Source organism: Lissotriton helveticus, chromosome 5_1 (genome assembly GCF_964261635.1).
Source record: "Lissotriton helveticus chromosome 5_1, aLisHel1.1, whole genome shotgun sequence".
Taxonomy (NCBI): domain Eukaryota; kingdom Metazoa; phylum Chordata; class Amphibia; order Caudata; family Salamandridae; genus Lissotriton; species Lissotriton helveticus.
The window spans coordinates 166,130,630-166,153,847 of record NC_136065.1 but is presented as its reverse complement, the minus strand read 5'-3'; positions in this window follow the sequence as shown (position 1 = coordinate 166,153,847).

Below are 23,218 nucleotides of genomic sequence, written 5' to 3'. Positions count from 1 at the left end.
TCGTGGACACGGTAGAGAAGAGTGCTGTAAGTTATTGTGTAAGGAGGTACCTATCGACTCACCAAGTATCAACATACAGCATGCTTTCAGCACGTCCTCAACAACTATGTCTGAAAAAAATGTAAATATGCATTTCAGTGGGTGTCATATCCTTACAGGTTGGTCATTCTGATGAACCAATAGGAGTTTAATGTGGTGCAATGAGAGCATCTCGTGTTGTGTTTTACCCACAATGCTGCTCTTGGAAATGTGCAGGGTCGAACAGGGACAGAAAATAGGTCTGGACACCAAAATAAATGTGGCCCCTATTAGTGAATTAGAAAGCTAAAAAAGTGGTCCATGTTTGCAAATTCGGACACTCTGTTTCAGTGTTTTGCAAGGTAAGAAAGACCATATGGATTTGAGTTTTCTATAGGCATTTTTTAATATCAGATAAATCAACAGTAAAAACCAGCCCAGCAGACAATAAAACAGTCCCACAAACAGCCAAATAACCAGCCCACAGACTGACCTGTCAGCACGGCCAGACTGGCCGTAGCAGGCACCAGGCATTTCCCCGCCGGGGTGTGGGTGGTTTTGGGACCCTGGGGGACGTTTTTGTTACCAGGGGCTGAAATATTGCCCTCTGTAACAAAATCGGCCGAAACCGGCCCTGGCAAACAGCTCGGTCGCACCCCACAATCACGCCCCTCACCCCTGCCGGGGCCGCCCAAGCAGTTTGCCAGGGCCGGTTTCTGCTCCCAGTCCGGCCCTGCCTGGCAGACCAGAACCTCAGGCACTGTCTGCTTGACCCACAGACTAGTCCGATACAGTAAATATGTTCAACTTTTAAATACCTTGACTGCCACCTACAGGACAAAGGAATGCAGATTTCGCAAGATGTCACAGGAAGCAGAGGAAATCATGGTGCTCGACTTAGGCCTGTCCTATCTTTTTCTGAGCAGAGTTGTCAGCCTCGACTGTCATAAAGTTATTATTAAATCATAATCTAGGAATATTGAAAAAGAGTAACTTTACACAACATTGTAAGTTTACCTTGATGAATATCGACCATGGTTTTGATCTCACTCCTTTAGGCATTCACAATGGGGTAATCCCAAAACATATGTTTGATATTTGCACTCGGAGCAAGGCAGCGTGAGTAAGCTGACTTAGCAGTGGCATAGATTTTATGTATGCATGCTGGAGGTAAGTAGTCACAGTGAAGAATACTGTGCTAAATGTATTAGTACCTGGCATTTTGAGAAATGCTATGCGGATGGTAGAGTGTCTTCTCCCCTGCTTTTTGTTTGAGATGATGGCCAATGTCAGTTTCCCATTTAGCAAAGAGCTCAGGTAGTTGAGCCAGAGATTGGTTCAGGATCACACTATGAGCCAGAAGATGATCCTTCGGTCAGATCCAATTGTTAGTATAGTTTGAGGCAGTGGGGAAGGCTCAGTGTCAGTGATGCCCCACATGGAGCCAAGTGCCTCAATGAGGTGCCTGTGTATTAAAAATTAGCCCACTTGCAGGCCACATTGTTGAGTCAATGTATCAGATGGAATCATTCTCCCAACATGCCATCCAATGTTCAGAAGAGGCTCCTTGGAACAGGGTTTAGCAGGTTGGTAGAGTAGTAGAGTAGCCTTGGAAGCATCATAATCTTAGTGAGGGCATCTCTGCCTGGAGCTGTCTGGGGCATGGACCTCCTGAACACCATCTGGGCTGTAGATTAGGAGATTGTCTGCATCTAGTTGCTATCAAGTAGATCTATGTTAGACTGACATATACTGATACCAGGATAATGGAAGGTAGAGCTCTCCCAGCAGACATGGTGTCTACCAGGGTTTGATCAGTACAAGCAAGATTTCTACCAATTTACTCCAATACCCTGTTGGAGCTTTTGTGTGTATCATTAATAGTGTGCAGGGCATTAAAACTACACTTTAGATCACATGTGCACACTGACACAGAGCTATTACCATTGAAAAAAAATTTAATTGCTATGACATGTTATAACGTGCTTTTCTTGCTTAGTGAGGCCTCAACTCCATATTGTCCAAATGGATGCTGAGTCATGTTTATTCTCTGTTTGCATTTTTGCCTGGCACTACTTGCAGCAAGATGTGGATTTGTTTATTTGTATATGACACCGTTCTCAAAGAAGGCTTTACCAAAGACTTTCAATTTGCATGTGGTATTACTTTCATTCACAATGGTTCACTTTTGTGTATTTAACTAGGTTGTTCTGACTCCTCTGGGTGACATTAGGTCAGAAGGGCCGAATCAATATTTCTGTAGTTGGTTAGTGCTAAGGTTATATGACAATTCATAATTCTGCAATTTGATTTGTTGAAAATGTAATTATTTGCTCACAGCAGATTCTGACTTTGCAGTTTTACTGCGTTCTTATGTGAAAAATGGCCATATAACACCTTGAAGTTTGGGATGAGCCAGAGACGCCTTTCCTTCTACTAGGGAGGCTGCCCAATTTCTAACTGATTTTTCTGCACATTTGAGACTTAGTCTATGAGAGCTTTCATGGCAATGAGTTTATACATTTAAATGCGATTTGTGTAACATCTGCATTTTGCTATTTCTGCATTGTACCTTTAATTTTGAAATAAACCTTCATGGTTTTTCTAAACTCGGCTCTCTAACATATTTTTGAATCAGTCATTTTCTTTATAGACTGTATTTTGAACTGCTACTTTGAGCCCTGTCTCTGGTATACCTTTCCTTGTGGATTGAGGTAAACACCATCTCCGATCCACCCAATATCCTGGCGTGCTATTAAGAAGGGGTGGGCAGAATTGGTGTGATTTCATTCCACAGAATATCTCAGAGTTACATTAAAATTCCACTAAACTATGCAACTGGGTACAGTGGGCATTTGGTGCTATTTTCTTAATGCAAAAGGCATCCTCAAATCCAAAAATGGATGTGAGGATACATTTTGCACTATGAAAATAGTTCAGCCAAGTACCCTTTGACACCCTTACATACTCTGCAGTAGTCTGTCTGCAGTGACTACTGCAGAGTATGTAAGGGCACCGCCATCGAGTGGTATGCAGTGGTTTCTAAACTTTAGGAGGCACTGTGTGCCACTCTGCAGTGCATACCCCTCGGCACCTTTACAAACTCTGCAGTAATCACTAGTATTCAGAAGTTACTGCAGAGTATGTAAGGGCACTGAGATGTACCTACTGCAGTGTTTTCAAAGAGGGCCCCAAAAGGGAGCAGTCCCAGTGGGTTTATAAACCACTGCAGATTACAATTTAATCTGCAGTGATTTTTAAACATTGAGGGACTGCTCCCTTTTCAAGCCCTCTTTAGAAACTTAGGGCCAGATTTAGGTAACTTCAATTTACCGACTCATAAATACTGAATTTTACCGATTCGGTATTTATGAATCGGTAAATTTGAAGGTGGGAGATGTAGGTAATTTTTATATTTGAATTACCGAATCGGTAACATTCGGCATTTACCGATTCGGTAAATACCGAATCGGTATTTCCCATTGATTCCTATGGTCTGTGAAGCCCATAGGAATCAATGGGTAAATCAATGGGTAAATACCGAATCATGCAAGGGTGCAGGGGGTGTCACTTTGACACCCTCTAGCACCCCATGTACAGGCATGTGTGACATGTGGCACACATACATGCCCTAAGGGCATGTCTGTGTGTCACATGGCACAGGTGTGCATGCACAGATGTGCATGCAGACCTGAATTCGGTATTTTACCACCCAATAGGATTGGGTGGTAAAATACAGACTCTTTAGGGCCTGTGGCACTCTTAGGAGTGTCACCTATATGTGGATTTACCGAATCGGTAAAATTACTGATTCGGTATTTTACAGAATGGGTAAATTTATCGATTCGGTAAATTTACTGATTCTGTAAAATGATGGCCCCTACATGTCAAACACCAAATACCGGTCGGTAACAGCCGAATTCGGCCGTTACCGACCGGTATTTGCTCTCCTACATCTGGCCCTTAGTTTACTGCAGATCAATTCTGCCTGCGGAACAGCGGAATTCTAAGTAATTCGAGGCTACAAGAGTATTGCGGAATTAGTTCATTCTTCCGATTTCGGCGTACCAGCATCCAAACCAGCATCCCATCTGGGATTTTATACTTTATAAGAACTTTATCAACTCTTCTGAGCAAGACTGATCTGAAAGTACCAATCATTGTCAGACAGCCTGCTCTAAATTTAATGGAACAGTGGCAGCACTTCCCAGCGATCACATATACTTTTCATGGACAGTACAAACAATTTTCAGTGGGACTGCCATACTTACTTTAAGAGTTTTAGGGCCAGATGTAGGTGAAGCCGTTTTCCCATTCACAAATGGGCCGATTTTCAGAATCGGCCCGTTTGCGAACGGGAAAAAGCCTTTTGGGATGTATTATCCCAAAATGCCCTCTCAAAATCGGGAATCGCAAATTTGTGATTCCCTATTTTGCAGATGCATTTAAGGAATCGCAAATTGCGGTTTCTTAAATGCAATTCTAAAAGCGCCAAAGTTGTGCGATTTTGCCTTAGGAAATCGCAAATTACCACCAGCTTCATGTTGGTAATTGGCAATTCCCTTGAAAAATTCCCTTTTTTGCATTTTTCAAAGTGCTATGTGGCCCATAGAAATGAATGGGAAGGTATTCCATAATTGCGAATTGCAATTTGTGATTAGCAATAAGGAATATGTAGGAATCGCATTTATTATTGTGAAACCTACATACATTGCATTTTGCGAGTCCTTAATAACGAATCACTCAGGGCCATATGTATCAACACCCTCATTTGTGATTCTCAAATAGCGATTTTTTAGAAATCGCTATTTGAGAATTGCGAAAAGGGATGTCTGTAAAAAATCGCAATTTTTTGTGGTTTATTAATATTCCTCAATTGCGATTAGCAAATTGCGAAATTGCAATTAAGGAATACTTTCCCATTCATTTCTATGGGCCAGGAGGCCCATAGGAATAAATGGTAAGTTATTCTCAATTTGCGATTCGCAATTTGAAAATCGCAAATTGAGAATAATTTCAAGGGTGCAAGGGTGTCATAAGGACACCCTGATGCACCCCTGAAATTTACATATGTGCGCATATGGCGCACATACATACCTAAGGGCATGTCTGTGCACCAAATGGCACCTTTACAAATGCCAAAAAGTGCAATTGTGAAAGAAATCGCAAATTACCACCAACTTGAACTTGGTGGTAAATTGCGATTTCTTAATGAGAAAACGCACAACTTGGGTGCTTCATACATAGCATTTAAGGAATCGCATTTGCGATTCCTTAAATGCTGACGCAAAATACTTAATTTTGCGATGCGATTTTGTCGCAAACGCTGCTTTTTTGCGAATCGCAGCATTTGCGACTAAAAAAATGCCCCTAAGATCCACTATTAAGGACTAGCAAACTGCAAAGATGATATATCTGCCCCTTAGCGTCTTTTGTCATAGGTGAAAGTAAAATGATGCTCAACAGCTCTAACTTGAGAATGTGTTTACTTTGGTTGCATAGTTCTTGATGTTCAGATTTGTCTGTAATCTGCAGGCTCAAACCCCAACATAGCTGCATCAGAATTTCGCCCTTTTGAGGTTCATAAGGTGATTACTAATTTAAATTGGATTATAATCAATGTGTGGGAAAATGCTACTGCTAAGTCTCTATGTGAAAGCATTATATAGATAACAGCGTGTTATTATTCACTTTGCCTTGATTTCATTTTCAAAGAGTAGAAAACACTATTGATTTTTGGTTTACTCCTCCCCTCTTTCAAGCTTAAAGAAAATGAGAAATCACTGCAGAAATTATGTCAGGTAATTACAGTGCAGTTTTCCACTTTGTTACTAGAGATCTCTCTAGCACAAAAACAGCACAGTATACTTGCTGCAGTAAATATAACAGTGTCTCTAAGAAAAGAACTCTTGTCCAAGGAACTTAGGGGCATATTACCAAGCAATAGCGATAATTATCGCTATTGCTTGGTTAGAGACAAAAATTTACCGCTGAGCTGCGGCGATTTTTATCGCAGATAAACCTTGGTATTACCAAGGTTTATCGCAAATGCGATAAAAAACGGCCGCAATGCATGAATATCGCTGAAAAGTCAGCGATATTCATGCATTACCGAGCTAATGCTCTTAGCCATGTTATCCACCTCCCATTGGATAACATGGCTAAGAACTGCTATGGGCAGGTGTTAGCTTTTGGAGATATTCGCGCTTAGCGCGAATATCTCCAAAAGTTGGTAATAGGAGATAGCGATGTTAGCGACTGTTTCCAGTCGCTAACATCTTGGCACGCCCACTTTGCATGTCATTAGTGATAAATATCACTGACATGCAAAGTGGGGCCCAAGATGGTCGCTATCTCCTACTAGCTGTCGCTAACTGGTGTTAGTGACAGCTAGGTAATAGGGAGATAATTTTATCTCCGCTTTCTTGGCTTTTAAAGCCAAAAAAGCAGAGATAAACCCCCTTGATAATATGCCCCTTAGAGTGGGTGTGTAATATTATTCAACATCACTTTAAATTCTGTGAGTTGAAGTTGTTGGTTTCCTTATTATTATTATGGTTTACAAGTCAAACAATGTAGAGCAATGTAGAGTAAGATAACTGAGCTTTCTGAAATGGCCACAAACAGTTCTTTTGGGAATTAGCCCTACAGTAGTGCCCATTAGTCTTTAAACTACTTTGGAGGTGCTGTCTTGTGCTATTTCACATCAAGGGATGTGTAATAGAAGTCCATGGAATTTCCCACGCAACCACCCAAGTGTTTGATGCAAATGTCTATCTGTTAACATTGGTGGACAAAGAGTTGTGGAAATTAAATTACACCACCTCAAGTCAGGCCTAAAGTTAGAAAATTGATTACATTGTTTATCTATCTCCAAACTAAACTTTTAAAGTTGTGGGTGTGTGCTGTATTGTACTGCACACATATACAGTGGGAAATTGTAAATTATGTTGAAGCATGCTATTAGTACTAACTAGGATAAACTCTTTCAACACAAAACGTTTGCTTGACATCAAGCAGACACCCTTGCTTCCTCATGTAAAGGTGTGCACATTGGTGCTAGGCAGCCAAATATGGCCCAGCGCTAGTGGAAAGAGCAGCAGTACAATATCTTTGTGGGTATGGTACTGTCCTACAAGCTCTCTCATGCATGACTTCTTAGTAAATTGGCCCATTTATGCCTATGGTGTATATTACGCAGACAAAGGTAGGGGTTTAACTTTTATTTGAGTCATGAAGACACACACATTTCAACATTGATCAAAGTGGCTGGGCTGATAATTAGGACAGATCTGCTGGGATAAAGGGCTTATTACAGGACAAAGGGTTGGGGGATGCTTACCCATTAGGGCCTAAAAGCAGCTCTCAGACAGCTGCACACAATTTTGCACTAGGTGCATCGATGATTTGAGGCTGTGAAGAAAAATGCTCCTTGGTGCTGTGTCTGACCCTAAAGTTTTGGAAAATGTTGGAGCGTTTTAGCTCTTTTAGGCTTTTTAACCAACATCTTGAGAAAATTGTGCTGTAAAGTGAATCATTCTGGCACATATTTTCAAAACGTTTCTTGAAACCATTAGAGGAATTATTAGACTTGCTAGCTGCATACATTTTCTTCATGAAGAATGGCATTAAAAGTAGGGTGTGCGAAATTCACACAACTTGTTCTTACATTATTACACAAAAAATCAGGAATATTATGTGAAATGAGGTGTTTCTGTGAATTCATCTTTGAGCACTATGTTATTGTGTGCAATGCATTCTTACACCAACTCATAAAAGGATGCATTTTGCATTAAAAAACAAATAGGCACAAGCAATAAATAGCCATTCATTTTCTGGTTGTTTATTGTTCCTGCGCTCCTGCCCTATAACTTTGCTGCTAAAAACATCATGATAATGTTATTTAGCACAATGACATAATTCAGGATTTTTGAGTAATAAGCGATAAAGCCCTGAAGTTATGCCAGAATGATTTAAATATAGAACGGGCCTAGATGAAATCCAACACTTTCCAAGGCTGCATTTAGATCACAATATTACACCACCCTGCCCCATTCATTTCAGAGGAGTATTAATTAAATTTAAGACATAATATTATTTAGGGCCTTATTACGAGTTGGGCGGTCCATGAACCGCTTTACCTGCAGTTGCGGTCCAAACGTTGCGAGCTCGGCGGTCCGACTACTGTATTACGAGATATGCAAATTGCATTTGAAAAGACCACAGCTGAACCACCAACACCACCAGTACACCACAGACCGCCAGGGTCATGGTCAGGGAAAAGCAGCTACCAAAGGATGGTACCGGGGAGTTTCCTTGCCCTCTGTATTTCGAGTTGGCTTTTGTACGAGCCGATGCTGTCGGTGAGACACCAGCTTCAATTCAGCACAAAAAAAGGATTTGGAGTCCATACTCACCCCTTTCTTGTTGTTGCCGTCACAGTTCGACATGGATCTCTTTCTTCAGGTCCCCCCTTCAAAGCAGCATCTTCACCCGAGGGTTACAACCCTGTATGTGGTGATATACAGGTGCATCCTTTTTGTACCATCTACCCATTACCTGGGCTGCTCACATATGGACCTGACTCCGGCAATAGGTAGGTGGAATTTTTGCACATGTATCATGCATATGTGTGCATCCTACACATTGAATTTGAAATGCTCACAGAGGTATCGATAAATATGGAAAAGTAATCCCCACCGCTGCAATTCTCCACAGCCACACCACAGTAAACCTGTAATATGGCGTTTGGAAGACCACTGGTGATGCGGGCTCCTGGCAACCGCGCTGTTAGGGCGGTCGGACATTCAAACTTGTATTAAAGCCCTTAATGTTCAAGTGCCAACTTTACTGGTGTGACTTTACTAATGGTTTTACTATAATTAAAGAATAGAAAGCATTATTTCCTCTTGCAATGTTTATCTTGAAATGCAGGGTATGCCATTCCCTGCAGCGTTCATTTTGACCAGTTTAGGAGATAAAGTTGCAATCCAATTAAAAGCATAACCATAGGCATAAGAGGGAGTCAATCAAAAATCTAGGTTGAACTGCCTGCCAGGTCCCCCAATGACTATGGCGCTGATTATAAGAAAAATAATCTCTGTGTTTCTATAAATTCTGAGCTAGCATGTTTTACATCTGAATTACCTTATACTAATTCTAAAATCCTTTTGCAACAACTGGCAAACCCTCTTTCCACCCTCCTGATTTACAGGTGAGTGGACCTTAACTATATCATCGTCAGAGCATACTCCAGCACTGACATATGCCTTCGATGGCACAACGGCGTACAGTTTGTTGAAGGTTTACATATAATGCCATCCACGCAATTTACAATAGGTAGTGTTATGATTTTTTTGCTGTTCGTCACCATCATATTAAACCTGGTGGTGCGTAACAGTAAAACAAAAAAAAAGACCTACCCATAGGAGACAACTCTTTTGATGTGGATTTCTTTTTAGTTTTTGAAATTTTAAAAACAAAATCTCACTTTGGGATTTTGGGGCACATGCATCAAGGTAATCATTTACGATTACTAAATTGTGAATTTTAAGGATTCGCTATTTGGTAATCGCAAATGCCTATGCATGAAGGATTTGCAAATATTTTTGCAAATCCTTAACATTCCCTAATAGTGAACCGCAAATTGCGATTCGCTGTTAGGGAATGCATTCCAATTGACTCCTATGGGTCTGCATTCACTATTTGCGATTACCAAATTGGTAATCGCTATTTGCGAATGCAATTGCAACGGTGCTAGGGGGCCTAAGGCCCCCTGATGCACCGCCAAACAAGGTAAGAGTGCACATGTGGTGCACACAAATGCATGTGCACCACATGGCACTTTGAAAAATGCAATTTTTGTGCATTTTTCTAAGGATTCGCAAATTACCATCAACTTGAAATTGATGGTAATTTGCTATTCCCAAATGCAAAGTCGCATTTTGGAAATGCTACATGCATCGCATTTGTGCATTTGCAAATTAGGTAATCGCAAAAATTGTGATGACCTATTTTGCAAATGCAATGCCTTTGATGCATCAGAAAAGGCATTTTCTGCTAATCGGTCTGTTTGCGACCGGTAAAATGCTTGATGCATGTGCCCCTCCGTTTTTAAAAATGCACAAATGAGTTAAAAAAGCAAAAAACGTAAAAAGTTTGACAGGCAGCTGTCATGTGTAAAGGCACTGTCTGTCAGACTTTTAAAACATTGACAAGAAGCGCTGTGACTGCGGTACCTGCCAATGATTAGAGATGTCTGCAGGGCTGTACTCGCGATTTGAATCAGGCCCTGAGGATTTAAGGAGATTGTTGGAGGGAAGATGGTATGCCAATATATTTTAAGGAATAAAGTTCCCCACCATACATAAGGATATTGCAAGTTACCTCGGAGTTGCATGGCCTTACAAGGCAAAAGAATCTTCTGTCTTTGGCCCAGATGTAGGTAATAGCAATTTACCGAATGGTAAATACCGAATTTTACCGATTCGGTATTTACAATTCGGTAATTGCTATGTAGGTAAATAATTAGGTAAAAATACCGAATCTGTAAGATTCGGTAATTAACGATTCGGTAATTACCGAATCGGTAAAATTACCGATTTTACAAGGGGGACAGGGTGTCACTTTGACACCCTGTTGCACCCCTGTTTCGGGCTTGTGTGCCATGTGACACACAGACATGCCCTTAGGGCATGTCTGTGTGTCACATGGCACAGGTGTACATGCACAGATGTGCATGTACACTGGAATTCGTTATTTACCATGGAATAGTATTCCATGGTAAATAACGATTCGGTAAGGGCCTGTGGCACTGATTACAGTGCCACCTACATATTGATTTACGGAATCGGTAAATTTACCGATTCGGTATTTTACCGATTCTGTAAATATACCCAATCGGTAAATATACAGATTCTGTAAATAAAATGCCCCCTACATGTCAATTCACAAATACCGGTCGGTAACGGCTGAATTCGGCCGTTACCGAACGGTAATTGGCGAGCTACATCTGGCCCTTGGTCTCTATATTGTCACGGAATTCAGTGACTTGCAATACCCATATATTGTACAACATGGGGTACTTAATCTCATATATAATAGATACTGCCCAAGGTAGATACAACATAGTAAATGTTTATGCAACTAAATAGACATTATAACTTATATCTTGTCTAAAGTGCTGCGCAACATTTGTGGACTTTTAGTGCTATTGGATTACTATTATGGATATGTATAGGTCACAGATGGATGAGCTTAATGTATGCATAGATCACATTTTTATTGGTTCGTCAAAATGCAATTTTTCCTTTAGTGCACTGAGCGTATATTATCTAGTGATAATGGTTCCTGTTTAAGCCTTTCGATTTCATAGCCAGGTATATTGACAAAATGTCTCTCTTTTTTCGATGTATAATGCAAAGCTTACTTCTGGAAGCTTTCCTGTAACAAGGAACAAACAATCAAGCCGGCCGACATGAGCAATCATTAAATAGTCATCTGTTTAAGCCCTCAGGTACTTAAGGGGCAGATGGGGGGTATTGCACAGATACTCCCCCTGCATCTGCACTGTATGTCCTTCAAACCATGACTATTTACTTGGAGGTGAGATGCGGCATGGAGACCAGAAGATATTATGCTGTACCTGAACGTGGCACTTCGGAATTAGCTCCTTGCGTGCTCATGCACGGTGGCCGTTTGCTCAAGACTAGCTGAGCTCGTCATGACACGCGCGGTGCTCACACGCGGGGCTAATTCCGCCGCTGTGCTGAGCGTTCCGATAAACGGGCATGGTCATGACGAGCTCAGCTCGTCATGAGCACAGCGCCACCATGCTGCGTGACGCTGCGCACGCCCCCCCCCCCCAATGCCGCGGAGGAATTAGCCCCGCGGCAAAGGTGTTAAGGAGCCAGTAGCATAGCAAGGATGAGATGGGCCCAGGTGCAAGCAAAGAACATGTCCCATTTGACTCCTGTTGGGGCAATACATAAAGCAATTATTATGGTTCTATGGGCCCCTCGGGACTCTGGGCCCGGTGCCACTGCACCCGCTGCACCAGTGGTAGCTCTCCTCCTGTTTTACACCCTTGTGGACCAAAGGTAGCGCTTACAGTTCAGAGTTTGTCAGGTAAATACAGAGTGATTACAGTACACCAGAATAAAGTATCCCAAATGACAACTAAAGTCACACATTTGCTCCAGTAGGGTTAGTGCTAAGTTTGGAGCACATTTCTACCTTTCGTCGAACTGCAAGAGTATTTCTAATATGCTGCGGCTGTGCAGCTTCCCAGGTTAGCTCGAACATACCATAATGCAAAAGGTGCACCCCCTCTAAAGGGAAGTTGTAATTAATAATGTCATTGTTTTCCTAACTTTTTGCTTTCTCCCAACAGAGAAAGAATGTTTACAGCAGAGAAACTCGTTCCCCACATCCGCAGATGTCACTTACCATTTACTCCTATAAGAACTCCTATAAGAAGTAAATCTGTAACTATTCTCAAAGTTGGCAAGTCTCTGCAAATGTTTTGTGCATATCTACCAAAGCATATGTGTGCAAATGTCATTTACCTGAAACTTTAACAACCATGCACCACGTCAGAAGGTTTATTGTAAATTGTAAAATATTTTTGTATGTGAGCAAATCCATAAAAGAGTACAAATTCAGGTTTTGTGACTTCCATGATTACGTTTACACTAGAAAAAGCTGATATTTACACAACAAAGTGTCAGATGAGCACATAGGTTTGTCAAACATACATGTTTGTATCCCATTTCAAGCTGCAAAGAAGAACTCTGAGGTCCTACCCACGAAGTGATTTTATTGACCATAGTTGCCCTTCCACAACAAAAAACAGAACTTGGTCATTGTATGACCACAATCAAATTGTTCAAGCACAAACTTTAATTCTTATTTAATTGTTTCTGTTAGGCACACTTTTGTTAAAGGAGGCATGAGCCTTGTAATGCTATAGCTGCATTTAATTTAAAACTGGGGTCTTTCTGAGACTTGTCACTTTCTCCTGCATAGCTCTACTTATTTATTTACTTCTACTGCATTTATATAGTTTCAACAAAATGTCAGCAAAAGCAGAAGTGACATTATGTTCCCTGCAGTCCAGCTGACATAAAAAGTCATAACACTAACTTCCTGTTAAAGCTAAAAAGACAAAACAAGTTACAAGAGGCCTTTTTCTGCAACTGGCAGTCTGATCAGTTGCAACTGGACCTGGACTGGACCCTTCTGTCTGGACGTCTGGACTCTTGCTCACCTCCTGAGAGTCCCTAAGTGCCTGTTATAAGACCCTTCAGAGCTTTAGAAATGGACTCCTGGGGAGGACTGCGACTTAAATGACTATAGTCAGAAGATAAAATCTTTTACTAGGACGAACCTGGTTTGTGTCTCCAATCCGCCCTCCATCGCGGTCAGCCTCATATTTCCCTTAAGTGCTGTTGACTATCATTGGCACTTTATGCTTTTTTGTGATATTCCTACTTAAAACTTTCAAAATTTAAATCTCTGGTTCACCTTATTGGATTTTTGTCACTTTGGAGTCTTTTCAAATATTACTCTATTTTCTAATGTGGAGTTTAATTGTTTTCAATGTTGACATTATTGCTGTTTTGGCACTGCTTAAATACTTTACACATTGCCGTAAGCCTGCGTTCTCTATACCATAGCTACTAGGGGGTTGAGTTCAGGTTAATTTAGTGGCTGTAACAGTTCACCACGACAAGAGTTGTGATTATTTCTTGAGGTGGTTAGTTACATGTCCCAATTAATAATCCAGTTTCTTGCAGCTCTGTTTTGTCTGGTTAAAAAAATACTCTACAATAGACAGGGGTGTTGTTATGCCACTGTGGGTTTTAGGTGCATGGTATGCCATCAGGAATGATAGCTTGTTCAGTGGGTCAGTGAGCTGGTATAAATATATGTTTAAGTACCTTATTCAGTGAATACTCTATTTTTGGGCCCTACTGCTAAATATGCCTCTACTGAGCGGCATCCATAATATTCAAGCTTCCTTGTTGACCAGAATTTAGGTTGTTTCCCGTGTGGTACAACTGCTCATCACAGTCAGTGCTTAATTTGTGCCAGACTTCTTGTAAGGAGGCCACTGCAGCTTGCCCCACACATTGCCCCTGCCGTGCTGCCAATGATATTAACAACACAACTACGAACTATCATACTCCGACAAGTGTGAGAGTTTGGACTTTTTCAAGCCGCCAGAGCTATAAGAATGATTTGGGCAGGAGGAACTAATCATTTTAAATGTAAATTAAATTAATGGTTACCTGTTGCTGGTGTCGAGAAACGGAAACTACCTTCTCAACCAGTGGTGGAACATTAGCTGCCATGTCTTGTAACACCTATGTTTGCTATTTGGATGCACTTTGCAGAAGGAGAGTGACTGGCTGTTTCTCTATATTGCTGTTGCTGCTTTATTTTGAGTACTGCTTTGAGAGTTAGTGTATACTAGCAGCTTTAGGAAGCACACATCTAGGCCAGGTTTGAATGGCATAATTGATTGAAACCTCTTAAGATGGAAATGAAATGATGTGCCATTTCCCTTCTAAATGCCAAAGAATTTCTAACTTCTGTCATCCAGCAAGGTGCATACTTTAACCTCACATTAGAACCTGCTTATTAATATTTTGTTTGCTTTGCTATGGTAGCAAGTCATTCTTGGTTATGGATCTAGGGACCAGATGTATCAAGCATTTTTCCCGTTCGCACACAGGCCGATTCGCAGAATCAGCCTGTTTGCGAACGGAAAAAAGCCTTTTGGGAAGCATCATCCCAAAAGGCATTCGCAAAATAGGGAATAGCAAAATTTGTGATTCCCTATTCTGTGAATGCATTTAAGGATGCCGGAAGCCAAAAACATTTGCGACCTGCCTTTAAGGAACGGCAAATTATCACCATATGCGAATTCCATGAAAAATTCACTTTTTTGCATTTCTCAATGTGCCATGTGGCATACATAAATGCCCTTAGGGCATGTATGTGTGCCACCTGTGCATGCTTACCTTTCAGGAGGGTGCAACAGGGTGGCCTTTTGGCCCTGCTATCACCTTTGAAATTGCATTCGCAATTTGCGAGTACCTATTTGGTACTCGCAATTTGCAAATGTCTAGGCCCATAGGAATGAATGGGAAGGTATTCCCTAATAGCATATCACAATTTGCAATTCGCAATTAAGGAATACGTAGGAATTGCAATTATTATTGCGAAACCTGCATACATTGTATTTAGCGATTCCATAATAGCGAATCGGTAAAATTAGCTATCATGGAATTGCAAAATCCAATACTGATATATCTTGCCCATTGTGTTTGATTGCAGCTGGTGCCTTGTGTGTTTACCAAAGTACTGTCTCAAATGATAGGGTGTTTGCAAGATATAAGGCTGTTTAGTTATTAGGCTAGCTTGTCCGCCTCCTCTCTTCTAGAGGGCCATGAATGGGTTATACAGTTCAGAATATTTAATTTGGGGCTGTGAGAGATATGGAACTGTTCTCTTTAGTGCATTGGTGAACACAATCTTCCTTCCTCTTTTATGTACTCCTAAGCTTCAGATATTTCATGGTTGTTTGTTGGTTGTTCCTTTTTACCTGGAACATCACTGATGCTCAGAGCGAATGGTATCCTGTGACTGTTGGGTTCCATAGAAATGCCTTGTATGAAGCATCTGACTTGTTCTGTCCTAATTAATTGGCTATAGGTATTTGGGCTACATAATCATGCTAGGCTGGACCTCTTGCAGGCCATCTGTTTGAACTTGAGTATGTCCGGATGAATCTGGCTATTTGCCTCACAGGTTTCAGATCTGATGATCTATGCTAGTGTCAAGGGTTCTGGCACAACACTGGGAATGGAGTCTTTCAAGGGTCATTGGTCCTGGCAAGTCAGACCATTCTTTCAATTGGAAATAACTGGTAGCAATGTTCCATGCTCTTCAAATATTTGCTACTTTCCTGATGCTGATCCTTGTCAGTCTCAGGACCAGTTTCAGGTGGTCATGAGGTTTATGAAAGCATAAATAATCAACAGAGACCACCTGAAAAAAATATTCAGTATATATTCCGATGTTGTTGGAATATACTCAGTGTGTTAAAATACCCCTCACACACCAAAAGGGCCCTTGGTGTCATGCTTCATCATCGGGGTCTTCCCGCCCTCGCTGCGGGACGGGGCAGTGCTGCGACAAGCGGCTACGCCGGAGCACCTTTTTATTGTGAGTACTATGTGAGTGATAATGGAGTGAGTGTCAGTGGGGTCAGGAGTGATAAACAGTGAAATTAAAAGATACCTGGCCTCGTGTTTAGAAAAAATTATTTAATAGGCACTGGCTGGTATCGTTAAAAGGGGTGAGGCGGAGGGCAAGAACGAGTTACTAGTCTTGCTCTCCTGTGTGGGTCAACATGTTTCGGGGCGACATGCCCCTTCGTCAGGACCGGGTATATAGATCCCCCTGTCACTCACTAATGCGCTCCCACAGATAGAGAGTGATATGTATGATCAATGTGTATAGATAAATTTTATAGATACACGTGAAAAAGCTAGCTCAGTACTACTGATGATATAAGCCTGAAAGGATAAGAACACAGGATTTAGAAAGAGCGCGGATCCCAATGCGCTTTACTAGTGAGTACCTGTAAGGAAGGAAAATACAAAAAAGAGGGAAGAAACACACTTTATAGGCTGTTACATGGCACGCCAAAGATTTCTTGGGGGGACCAGGTTTGCCGAGATGGAAAGAAGAAAATTTCTACAAAGCGGAAACATACATTCATGAGTTTTTTTTGCATGGCCAGCCAAGGATTTCAAGGGGGGGGGCCAGGTTGCAAGAAATTGGGAAAAATTGGAAGGAATAAACACACATGTATACACACACAACAATATAGAGCATCAGAAACTAGCGGTAAGATGCCTATTCAACTAGATACATACTTTTTGAATGAGGAGACAATGCCCCACAGCTGAGAGAACGGCCCTGCACGAACTGGCAAACAATGAAACTATTGTAATTAAGCCTGCCGACAAAGGCGGGGCTACGGTGATACAAACGTATACCAATTACGATAGGGAGTGCAGGAAACTACTTGAGGACAGACGCAATTATCAAATACTAAGGGAAGACCCGACTGAAGAAGTCAGGATCTGCATCCTCATAATGATTGAAGAAGCAATGGCACACGACTGGCTAACGAAACAAGAGAGCGATTTTCTGATTCAAAAGAATCCAAAAACTCCTTATTTCTACACCATCCCCAAGATTCATAAGGATGCCCCATATCCACCTGGGCGCCCTATAGTATCCGGAATACAATCAATCCTTGAACCCTTATCAAAATTTGCGGATGCTTTCCTTAGACCGATAGTACAGAAGACAAGTACCTATCTAAAGGACACAAAAGCAGTCCTACAGTTGGTAAAAGAAATACCTTTTGACCCCGAACAAGACCTCCTTCTGGGACTAGATGTAGAGAGTCTGTACACGAGTCTCCCCCACCAAGAGACTCTTGAAATAATTGAGGAAGTTTTATTCTCTACCCCATGGGCGTACCACACCCCGAGACAGGTGGTCCTTGAATGCATCTCTATGACCCTGAAAAAGAATTTCTTCATGTATGAAAACACATATTACCTACAAAAACACGGCACGAGCATGGGCAGCACCTGTGCGCCGAGCCTAGCTGGGCTCTATGTGCACCATCTCGAAGCCACCAGAATCCTGAACGACCAGAACCCCTACAGGAACCATGTGGTCGCATGGAAAAGATACATAGATGACGTGTTAGTCATCTGGAGGGGTGATCAAGACTCTGTGGTCCTATTCATGACTTGGCTGAACCAACAAGACCGGTTCCTCAAGTTCACCCACACAGCCTCAAATGAAAACCTCGTTTTCCTTGATCTGAATATCTACCCCGCTAATGGTAATTTAGAAACATGCACTCACTTCAAACCAACGGCTAAAAACAGCCTGTTGCTATATAGTAGTTTCCATCCACGACATCTACGCGACAATTTACCCTACGGACAGTTCCTCCGCCTTAGGCGTAATTGCAGCGCTATCCAAGACTTTAAAACCCAAGCAGCTGACTTGAAAACAAAGCTCAGTAACAGGAATTATCCAAGCAAGGTGGTCAACAAGGGTTTTAAGAGAGCACGGAATAACAACAGAGATGCCTTGTTGGAACCTACAGCAGAAAAGGAACAAGACCAACGCCCTATTTGTGTCACAACATACAACACCAATTCGAACCAGATCACAAAGATTGTGAATAGACACTGGAAAATACTGAATTGCGGGAAACTAGATTTCCCAAAACCCATGTTTGCACACAGGCGAGGTAAGAACCTAAAGGATCTGCTGGTCCACACGAGACCGAAACAACTCACTAACGAGGGACCCTCAACCATCTCAACTATTGGAGGGCACCACCCGTGTGGCTCATGCACATCTTGTCAATACACAAGAAAAAGTCGGAATATAACTTTTTCCAACCAGTCTACATGGGAACAACGTTCCTTTACTAACTGCAACAGCCGGAACTTGGTCTATCTGATCACTTGCCCGTGCAAGAAAGAGTATGTTGGCATGACCACTAGGCCGGTCAAAATACGAATGACCGAACATCGCAGCAACGTACGTTGCAAAAGAACTACCACAAGAATGGCCACTCACTATGCCACAATGGGTCACAGTGTAGAAGACCTGAAATGGACAGTCATTGAATCCTACAGGAGTGACAAGGACCTTCTTGCGAAAGAGCAACGTTGGGTCTATCGCTTGGGCACCCACCTTACAGGATTAAATGATGATATTCCGTGGTCGCAATTTAAGGTATGATCCAACCAGGTACCGAGTAAACTCCTGATCACAATTCGGAACCTGAATACAGTGTCAATTTAGAAAGCGCATTAGTGAGTGACAGGGGGATCTATATACCCGGTCCTGACGAAGGGGCATGTCGCCCCGAAACATGTTGACCCACACAGGAGAGCAAGACTAGTAACTCGTTCTTGCCCTCCGCCTCACCCCTTTTAACGATACCAGCCAGTGCCTATTAAATAATTTTTTCTAAACACGAGGCCAGGTATCTTTTAATTTCACTGTTTATCACTCCTGACCCCACTGACACTCACTCCATTATCACTCACATAGTACTCACAATAAAAAGGTGCTCCGGCGTAGCCGCTTGTCGCAGCACTGCCCCGTCCCGCAGCGGGGGCGGGAAGACCCCGATGATGAAGCATGACACCAAGGGCCCTTTTGGTGTGTGAGGGGTATTTTAACACACTGAGTATATTCCAACAACATCGGAATATATACTGAATATTTTTTTCAGGTGGTCTCTGTTGATTATTTATGCTTTCATAAGAGGAGGATTAGCCCACCGAGGTGCCGAGTTGCACCACCTCTTCACTCCCCTTTTTGATATTCCTTAGTTTTGAAACAGCGCGCAGCTGTGGGAGTTTTTTCGCTCCATTTAGAGCCTACCGGAATTTCTGGTCTTCAGTAGAATAGCCAACTCGGTTATTTCTACTTTCGTCTTTCCTTTCACCCCTTCCCCACACACATAGTCCCAACCTTCTACACACACACTTCTAGTATACACACATCTTACTAGCCTCGATGGAGGAAGCTGGAGGCCTCGCATTTGACGATGAGGAGGTCGATAGGATCCTAGCAAACCTACGCCCATTCGAAGGGCTGAGCAACACTGAACCGGGCATCAACGAAGGTGACTGGGACGAGTTGGCAGCCCTTAGGAGAACGCAAATAAAGACAGCTCTGCACGGGCTTCTCATGTCTGAGTATTTGAAATCAAAAACGGCCCCCCCTGGCCTAATAGTGAAAAATGAACCGTTTATCTTCACGCATGATTTGGAATTTAAGAGGGATTGGTCTCTTATAAGCTGGAAATGTACTAGGGACTGGCTAGTCCTTATAGTAAAAACTGCAACCAAACTAACACAAGAACTCAAAATTGAGATAACCCAGTTAGAAGTGAAGATAAAAAGCTACCTATCCCCAACCGCTCTGAAAAAAAGACTGGAGGAACTAAATCAAGAAATGACAGAATTTGAGTGCACCCTCAAAAAGAACAAGTATAAAAAACACAAAAAAGACACAGAGAACTTTACGCATGAACGTATTTACCCATACATTAAAAAAGATCATGTGTCTAAAAATCAGAATAATGACCAGGACACTGACATGTCGGATACTAGTTCCAATGGATCAAACTCCAGCAGGAACAGCAACCAGAGCACACGAGGAGGGACACAATACTCTGGTAGAAGCTACCCACGAGGTGGGAGAGGTTGGGGCCCATATCAAGGACCACCTCCCTTCATGCAAGGACCTCCAGGTTTCATGCAATACCCACCAGGGCCTGTCTTCATGGGGAATCAATTCCCACCATGGGAACAACAGATGCCCCCTTTCAACCACTATGGCCAACCGCCTTTTTTAGGCCAGCGCCAAGGAACAAGAAAGGGCCGCAATCGGAAAGGCACGCAGGTCCACTGGAATCAACAGCCAGTCACACCCCTAGGAGTATCAACCCGGAGCCAAACAGCGTCAACCAGTCGAGGAACTTAGTAGTAAACTTGTCTGACCACCTGTTAACAGAAGCCCAGGATAATGTCCTAAGTAAGGGCTTGGGTTTCGTTCCAACTCACAAAATGGATAAATTCAAACTCTGCCAGGAGATGAAAGAGTTTACGCGAAAACTTAAGCTAAAAGCTTTTTTCCAGGACTCAAACAATGAAACAAATGTCCAATCAGATACAGGCCTAAAAAACAAATCCTCTTTCACACCTCTAGACTCTATGTTACCTGTTGAACTGTTAACCTTCGAAAAGGCAGTTATGGCAGATCTGGAGAAGCTAACCACTGTCGGGGGGGATGTCTTTAATAACACCTCCACAGCTGAGAGAACGGCCCTGCACGAACTGGCAAACAATGAAAATATTGTAATTAAGCCTGCCGACAAAGGCGGGGCTACGGTGATACAAACGTATACCAATTACGATAGGGAGTGCAGGAAACTACTTGAGGACAGACGCAATTATCAAATACTAAGGGAAGACCCGACTGAAGAAGTCAGGATCTGCATCCTCATAATGATTGAAGAAGCAATGGCACACGACTGGCTAACGAAACAAGAGAGCGATTTTCTGATTCAAAAGAATCCAAAAACTCCTTATTTCTACACCATCCCCAAGATTCATAAGGATGCCCCATATCCACCTGGGCGCCCTATAGTATCCGGAATACAATCAATCCTTGAACCCTTATCAAAATTTGCGGATGCTTTCCTTAGACCGATAGTACAGAAGACAAGTACCTATCTAAAGGACACAAAAGCAGTCCTACAGTTGGTAAAAGAAATACCTTTTGACCCCGAACAAGACCTCCTTCTGGGACTAGATGTAGAGAGTCTGTACACGAGTCTCCCCCACCAAGAGACTCTTGAAATAATTGAGGAAGTTTTATTCTCTACCCCATGGGCGTACCACACCCCGAGACAGGTGGTCCTTGAATGCATCTCTATGACCCTGAAAAAGAATTTCTTCATGTATGAAAACACATATTACCTACAAAAACACGGCACGAGCATGGGCAGCACCTGTGCGCCGAGCCTAGCTGGGCTCTATGTGCACCATCTCGAAGCCACCAGAATCCTGAACGACCAGAACCCCTACAGGAACCATGTGGTCGCATGGAAAAGATACATAGATGACGTGTTAGTCATCTGGAGGGGTGATCAAGACTCTGTGGTCCTATTCATGACTTGGCTGAACCAACAAGACCGGTTCCTCAAGTTCACCCACACAGCCTCAAATGAAAACCTCGTTTTCCTTGATCTGAATATCTACCCCGCTAATGGTAATTTAGAAACATGCACTCACTTCAAACCAACGGCTAAAAACAGCCTGTTGCTATATAGTAGTTTCCATCCACGACATCTACGCGACAATTTACCCTACGGACAGTTCCTCCGCCTTAGGCGTAATTGCAGCGCTATCCAAGACTTTAAAACCCAAGCAGCTGACTTGAAAACAAAGCTCAGTAACAGGAATTATCCAAGCAAGGTGGTCAACAAGGGTTTTAAGAGAGCACGGAATAACAACAGAGATGCCTTGTTGGAACCTACAGCAGAAAAGGAACAAGACCAACGCCCTATTTGTGTCACAACATACAACACCAATTCGAACCAGATCACAAAGATTGTGAATAGACACTGGAAAATACTGAATTGCGGGAAACTAGATTTCCCAAAACCCATGTTTGCACACAGGCGAGGTAAGAACCTAAAGGATCTGCTGGTCCACACGAGACCGAAACAACTCACTAACGAGGGACCCTCAACCATCTCAACTATTGGAGGGCACCACCCGTGTGGCTCATGCACATCTTGTCAATACACAAGAAAAAGTCGGAATATAACTTTTTCCAACCAGTCTACATGGGAACAACGTTCCTTTACTAACTGCAACAGCCGGAACTTGGTCTATCTGATCACTTGCCCGTGCAAGAAAGAGTATGTTGGCATGACCACTAGGCCGGTCAAAATACGAATGACCGAACATCGCAGCAACGTACGTTGCAAAAGAACTACCACAAGAATGGCCACTCACTATGCCACAATGGGTCACAGTGTAGAAGACCTGAAATGGACAGTCATTGAATCCTACAGGAGTGACAAGGACCTTCTTGCGAAAGAGCAACGTTGGGTCTACCGCTTGGGCACCCACCTTACAGGATTAAATGATGATATTCCGTGGTCGCAATTTAAGGTATGATCCAACCAGGTACCGAGTAAACTCCTGATCACAATTCGGAACCTGAATACAGTGTCAATTTAGAAAACTACACCATTGTCTCCGTCAAGCAATCTCAGTAACCTGCGAGCTGGTGCAGGTCAACATGATTTAAAAATATGCATTTTTTCTGTATTGTGTGCCATAACGTCTGCAAAAACGTGAAATCAGAATTATTCCCTCTGAGCAGCTGCTATCAAAATAAGAGCGGCTCCAGTTTGAAAAACCTGTAGACTGGCATAGTGGAACTTGATTTGAAAATATGTATTTTAACTTTTGTAGAATAATGCTTGCATAGACATAAATACAGATATATATATATTTTTGTTCCGCCCTGTTCTACTAGAAGAATATCAAGAAAG